Source organism: Grammomys surdaster, unplaced genomic scaffold (genome assembly GCF_004785775.1).
Source record: "Grammomys surdaster isolate TR1022 unplaced genomic scaffold, NIH_TR_1.0 147, whole genome shotgun sequence".
Lineage (NCBI taxonomy): Eukaryota > Metazoa > Chordata > Mammalia > Rodentia > Muridae > Grammomys > Grammomys surdaster.
Window position 1 is genome coordinate 2,372,646 of NW_021604605.1, and position 7,635 is coordinate 2,380,280.

The following is a 7,635-nucleotide window of genomic DNA, read 5'->3' on the forward strand; positions in this document are numbered from 1 at the left end:
CAGGAAGTGCATGCTGATAAGAGCCTGATATGGATATCTCCTCAGAGGCCTTCAAGAGTCAGACATATTCAGAGGCAGATGCTCACAACTAGCCATTGAACTGATCATGGGGTTCTCAATAGAGGAGTTAGAGTGAAGACTGAAGGAGCTGAAAGGATTTACGGCACCATGAGGAGAGCAACAATACCAACCAACCACAGCTCCCAGGGTCTAAACCACCAGCCTGGGAGCACTTAGGGGGGGATCCAGGGCTTCAGCTGAATATGTAAAAGTGGAGGGCCCTGCTGGGCATAGGTGGAAGAAGAGAACCTTGACCTCATGAAGGCTGGATGCCCCAGGGGGTGGGAATTTTGAGGGTGGGGAGGTGGGATTGGGGGGGTAGATAGAGGTTACATCCACAGAGAAGAAGGAGGAGGGGCGAGGGGATTGGGGGTTCCGAGGGGGTGGTGGGGGATGGGGTAAGGGGACAACATAGGAAATGTAAATAAATCATCCAATAAAAAAAAGAAAGAAAAAAAAAATCTCCAAGCGTACCCCTACTTCCTCTAGCAAGCTGCATTCCCTCCCCTGGAAATGACACCAACTGGTGACCAAGTGGTAACTGCTGGAGATGCTAATTGGGGGCATTTCTCATTCAAGACAGTCCAATGGGTATTCTTATTATAGGCTGAAGGCACATACATTGAGGGCAAGTCCCAAGACTGTAGATTTCAATATACTCTTCTGTTGCAATTCAGTAGCACTGTGAATCCTGTGGGCCTCAATTTGATGATCGAGTTAATATGGCAGAAAGCCCTTTATACCTAGTGTAAGCAACAGATTTTCTTTCCCTTATGTTAGAAAACAAACAAGCAACTCCTGCCCTTGAAGAGCCTAGAAAGTTCTGTCTCCACATGCTGGATCTGTCCCTTCCTATGAAATGTGAAGAGGCGCCCTTGGACATGCATTTCATTCTTGTAGGCATACAACATACCATACTTCGTTGGCCTCTCACTGAAGGGAGACTCCCAGCATAAACATTTTTCTGGATGCTTTTAGAAGGAATCTCATGTGTGCTCATGAATAAATACTGACAATTTGTTTGTACATTGCTTTTGTGTCTTCTCTTTTTCCTATTCTTCTGGTCCAGATTATATCCTCTGAGGGCTATTCTGTGATCCAAGCATAGTTATATTTCTGGGGCATAGTTGACACTTGAATTGTGTAATGTTGCTTTTGGAAAATATTGTGCTACATTGACTGAGAATCAGCTGCTTCTACTGGCTTCTGCAATTCACAGTGGAGACCACAGCTACTCCTATGCTCCTGGTAATAGTTTTGTCTACATATGACAAAAGAGGGTTGGTTATCGTGAACTAACCTGTACTCAGAGAAAATCCACCCTGAAGCCTTGCAGCCAGGGTCAACACAGACAGTTATGAAGGGGACACAATGCACAAGACATAGTAAGCTGAGAAAATAAAGAAACTGAAATCCAGCCAGTCGTGTAGATGCAATGTTGAATCTGTCCCGGTGGAAGATTCGCCTGCCTTAAAGGCATTGCCCTAACCAAGCTTTGGGGATCCCTAAAGCAGGTATCATAGATATCATTTAGATTTGCATTAACACTGCCTGTTTTGTGTGATGCCCTGAAATAATGTGACCCCTTTAAAGTTTACAATAAGAACTCTGTCACTTTACTCATGGTAGTGTCCCCAGCCCCTAGCATAGAATCTCCAACAAAGCAGGGCTGAGGATTTGTTGACTGAAAATTATGAATGGAATAGTGGAGGTTCAAGACAGACATGCATATGCCCTAATGATAACATGCCTATCCAGAAAAAGATTCACCTCTTTTCCTTTAACAGCAACTTCTTTTGGACCCATAAGGTCAAGATACTGAACCTATGAGACTATATCAAGAGAGAAATTCAAGGAAAAAAACCACTAGCCTCTGCTCAGCAGGACCTCTCCCTTCCTGCAGTGACAAAAGCTTTCTTCCTGGGCCAAGTGTGTATACCTGTCTCTTTCTTCCTTTAGGATAAATGATCTCCCAGGAGCTCCTGAAAACTTCAATACAAATACCCTTCTGCCAGGCCTGCCTAACCTGTTTCCAACCATGCCTGGGCATGTGTGAATGCCAGCATTGACCCAGCTTCCTCTCTAGTAAAGACCCTCCCTCCCCCAATGACACAGGCACACACAGCTACATTGACTACTTCCCTAACCAGAACCAGGCACATACATGTCTGTTCATGCAGAGCTACAGCCACCCACTTCTCCATTCACATACATGCCATCACACAGCGCTATAGGAGCAAGCATGCAGGTGCATGTTCACAGACACACCAAGCACATGCCCACGCAGAAAAACATGCCCAGAACATCTTTCTAACGCACTCATACTCAGATGGAGGGAGTCCTTTGCCAAGGAACTTGATTTCATTGTTCAGTCCTGTACTTTGGGCTGCACTCTCCCCCAAACTAAATTCACACCCAGGACCATGGTAGTGTGGGGAATTCTAATCCACTTCAGTTATCCTGGGAGTGTGTGTATCTAAGCTTGGGGCTCTCCCTCCTCTCATACCCACTCTCTTCCCTGGCTAATAGTGTGTGTGTTTCCAAGAATCTCTGCTTTCTGGTTGAAGTTTCAGTCAGTAATTTGTGGTTAGATCTCAAGTATCTCACAGCTGAGGCAGACAGATGCGCCCTGGCCTTGGTGATAAATGAAATCAGAAAGCAGCAGCAAGGCAAGGACGAGGTATAATGAGCTTGCTGAAAGCCAGAAAGTGCTGCTTCTCCAGTTCTGGGGGTGAGCTGTTGAAAGCAGTACCACCTTAAACTACGCCCTGAAGGATGTGGAGATGTGGCTATGCCAGAAGTAGAAAACTCCAGAAAGGAAGGGGGATCATGGAAGTTCAAGTTAGGACAGAGGGATGAATACAGAAACTGTAGTGGTTCAGATGTTTGCAGCAAGGGGACTGTTAGGATTGTGGAAAGGTCAGGTAACCCTGTTAAGAAGTTGGTCTTTCATTTTAGAAAACTGGGGAAGCAAAATAGGCGTTGCTAGACTTCAAGTAAGACTGCAAATTAGAAGCTGCCTCCTTGTGAGGCAGTGAAGAAGTCAGAGAGAAAACAGTCTTTGTCCCTGAGCGAAGGAAAGGAAGACTGGAAATCCTCCAGGAAAACAAACAGATACAGAACAAGAGTGCAGAGAACTGCACCATGCGAAGTGCATTGACAGAGAGAATGGCCAAAGGAGACCTGTTAGCAGCTTGTCCATGAGCCCTGGCAGCAAGCGATGGTAGAGTGGGTGGGGCGCATGGAGCCCAAAAGAGAAAGCATTGATATTCCAAAGGTGTGTGGGAGGCAGGCAACAGCAAGAGACAAGACTGGAGGGGAAGACCCAGGGTGAACATGGCAAGGTCTAGGGAAGCCCTGGAAGGGATTTGTACAAGACAGCTCGGATGACATTGGCTTTTTCCCATGATGACTGTAACTGCAGTGTAGAAGAGAAGGTTGGGAGGGGATGAACAGAGGCAGGGCAAGAAGATGTTGCAATCATTACGCAAGACACACTGGAGGCCTGGCCTAGGTGGTGCCTGTGGAAATTGGTGCACGAGATTCTGTAGAGTGGATCTGGATGGCATTTGATGGCAAGTACATTGTGAAAGGTAGGGGTACACTAGTGAGTGTCACCAAGAGCTGGTTTTCTATCAAGCTCAATAGGATGGGAGTGAGGGTATCATATTCCCCCAGGGAACAAGGATAATTGTTTCTTACTCATAGGAAGAACATGGACTTGTGAGGAGACTGAAACATGGTTGTCTGCCCAGAGGACAGTGAATGTCCACTGAGCTAATGTTTCTCCTTGTTCCCTCCATTTCTTACATCACTGCCTTCCCAGCACAGTGAAAACTGCTGCCTGCTAAGAACAAGCTTTGGGCTCCGAAGGAAAGCAATGATGACAAAAACCTATACATAACTTTCCTTTGCTTTCAATACCAAAACCCCTTTCCAAGCCTGTGAGAAATCAGTTATTTTCCCCAATGGAAAAATGAGGCAGAGCAAGCCTCAGCTGGGTCACTTGATGGCCTGGTCATCTGATTCAGACAGGGTCACTCCGAGTGCATGCTCTATCAACTCGATTAGTGTGGCTCTGCAACTCAGCTGCGCACCCTAATCATGTGCTGAGTAGTCAACTCGTTTAACACGGCTTGACTGAGATATGATTCACGCCGTACAATTTTCCCATTTAAACTGTCTAGTTTCAGGACACTCATATATTCACAGATTGCTGCAGCCATCACCAAACTCCATGTCAGAGCACTTCATCTCCACCAAAAGGAGTACTAACTAGTTCTCGCTACACTAGCAACACCCGCTCCCAGCCCACTCTCAGCACTCATTCACTAGTTAAATTCCTTCCTGCAAGAAATGAACAAGAAGTCAGACGTGCCTCAGTAACCATTCACCAACAAAGCCATCTCTCCTGATGACACACACTTCTGAGAAAAGGTCTGGCTAGAACGTTCAAGGCTTGGAGCTCTCTTTATGATAGTCACAACCTGAAGCCAAGATGACAAAGGGATTGTCAGTGCCCTCCAAAGGGACTGCTTGCACACACTGTCACATTTCCTAGAATGATGCAACTAAACATTTCTTCACTGGAATCTGGTCAGACTCTGGGTGTTAAAGAGTTCCTTCTGCAAAGGAAAAGCTTTGTGGTAGAGAGGAAGTTGACAGGCATGGAGAAGCAGGAGGAGACACAACTTGGGTTTTGGCACAATGTGTAGGAAGCAGGAACTGGCAGGGAGAAGTGTTTGCTTCTTTCAACCCCTTTGTGCCCTCAGGCAGTTCCTCCACTTTCCTGCATTGCTGGAGAGTGAGATATGTTCTGCCTCTGCTGGTAGGGGATTCTGGGAGTGCAGACAGGAGATGGGGGTGGAGGGTGATGAGGGAGGTCAAAAAGACACATCCTGGATTTCATCATCCCACCCCAGGAGAACTCTCTATATTTGGCAGGACTCGGTGCCTCGAGTTTTACGGCTGAAGATGCTAAGAGTGTTGCCAGGAGTATGTTCACAGCAAAACCACATTGAATCCATTGCTAATCCAGAATTCTCCATCCACTTCATATTGCTTCCAGGCCCTTTCTCTGGTGAGTTGTCTTCTCAATGTATTTTAAAAGAACTGCCACACCTTTGAAATTTCAGCCATTGAATTTTCAACGCGTGCTTTGTAGTTTAAATATGAATGCACAGAGTGGATTAGTATAAATACATTACAATTTTGACCTTGAAATGCATTGCAGATATTATTTTCTCTAGTTACATATGAGGAAACAATGGTGGCTAGATGATTTGTCTGGACACATACCACTGGTTTGCAGCAGAGAAAGTACTAGAACTGGGGTCTTCTGAAGATACACTTTTTCTGAGATTAATGTCCACTATATGCCAAGATGAATCTATTTTTGTGATTAGATTTATTTTCAAATGTCTCCAACTACAACTATTAACAAGGATAAAGAGCAGAACATATTAGCAAGACTCAGAAACCTGTTGAGCTAAAAAAATAATACATTTGTAACTGTTGTTAATAAACCCTATTTTTTTTTAAAAAAAAACCTGTTTATCATATCAACCTCCAGTTCCCCCATTCAACTCCTCTTGAATCCTCTACTTAAAATCATTACCCAATGAGTTCAATTAGGGCTGCCCATAAGCTCATGATGTAGGAATTTCCACTGTGGCATGATCATCCAATAAATGGCCACAACCAAAAAGAAAATTCTCCATCCTTAAGCAACCCTCAACTGCCAATAGCTCCTCAGCTAATTGTGGGGCCCTGGTAATCCCGCCCATGTCCATTCTGGACTTTTTAACTGGCTTATTCTTGTGCAGGTCTTATACAGATAATAAACGTTGCTGGGAGTTCATGGGTACAATAACCATACTATGTCCAGAAGACAGAATTCCTCAATACTTTATGGCATCCTCTGGCTATTAGGTTTTCTCCAACTCTCTTCTGAGATGTTCTTTAAGCAATGAGAGCTGAGCACTTATAGACATTTATTCTCAATATTTTAAGCAGTTTCAAGTCACTTTATTAATTGTTGTCCATTTCAAAAAAAGAAAAAAGAAAGAAAGAAAGGCTTCTCTGACCAGAGTGGAGAGTAGCACAAATCTATGGGTATTAATATAATTGTTTAGAAGACAGTTTGACAACATGACCATTTAGCGAGGCAGTAGTGGGTCCACCTCTAGGGCCTATGATCTCTCCAGGCATGGAATTTTGTTCAGGTTTGCAGTACCAAGCATAATCTTTTTCCTTGGAACAGCCCTCAAATCCAACCAGAAAGCAGAAATTCTTTTATCCTCAGAATAGTCATGAGTCTATTACACCAGTGGACACATGTTGACTGGTAGGTCGCTATTGTAGCATGTATGACCCAGTCCTTGGTTAGACTACTAATGTTTTCTCATCCCACCTCCCACCTCCTCCCATGTTCTGCCTAGCACTATGAAAGCTAGCCAGCAGGGAGGAGTTTCTTGGTCAGTTCCATTTCTTCATGTTTTATAACCAACATCTTTAGTATCTTACCACTTAGATATAGTAGGCAACCAAGAGCAATGGTAATAGCCTTCATTATTTATGGTCTTGAAGGGTCCTGGACCAATACAATTTAGGTATATATCTCATGTCTGTGTTTTGTTTCATTATCCCTTGCCTTCTGGAAGCATCAATACCCACCCACCATCAGAGAGCACATCTTTTCATACTCTTATTTATTTATTTATTTATCAAACTCCACTCTTAAACATTACTAAATAATTTATAAATAATTGGGTCTCCATTGGGATTTTTCATACATCCTTAGTTGGGGTTAATCTAGAACTTCTTTCCTACCATCTCTCTTCCCCAATCTCCACTTAAACCATTAATCTCCAGTATCACTCCTTTTATATAATGCATTCTCCTATCTCTTCCCTCAATAAGGCCCCTTCCCCTTCCCCTTCCCCTTCCATAGACTCTCTCTGGCTTCCTGATTTCTACACACACACACACACACACACACACACACACAGAGAGAGAGAGAGAGAGAGAGAGAGAGAGAGAGAGAGAGAGAGAGAGAGAGAGAGAGATATTCAACATACGAATCTAAAAATTTGAAGTTAGGATCCACACATGAAAAAGAGCAGTAGATGGTTTATCTTTCTGGGCCTGGTTATTTCAGTACAATATTTTCCAGTCCCATCCTTTTTCTGAAAAGTTTAACATTGTATTTTTCTTTACAACTGAATATATTTTACTGTGTACATACATTTGCATTATCCATCCCTCAGTTGATAGACATCTAGTATGATTCTATTTCCTGACTGTTGTGAATAGAAAAGCAATGTACATGGACGTGCAAATGTCTCTGGAGTTGAGATACAAAGTCCTTTGAAGATATGCCCATTCAGGAATATCTGGGTTACATGATGGTGGCTATTCTAATTTATAGTCCCAACTGCACTGGATAAAATTTCTCCTTTTCTGACATGCTTGCCTGCATTTCTTGTTATCTGTATTCCTGACTGGGATGAGTTGGCATCTCTAAGTAGTTTTAATTTGAATTTGCATTGTGACTAGTGATGTTCAATAGTTTTT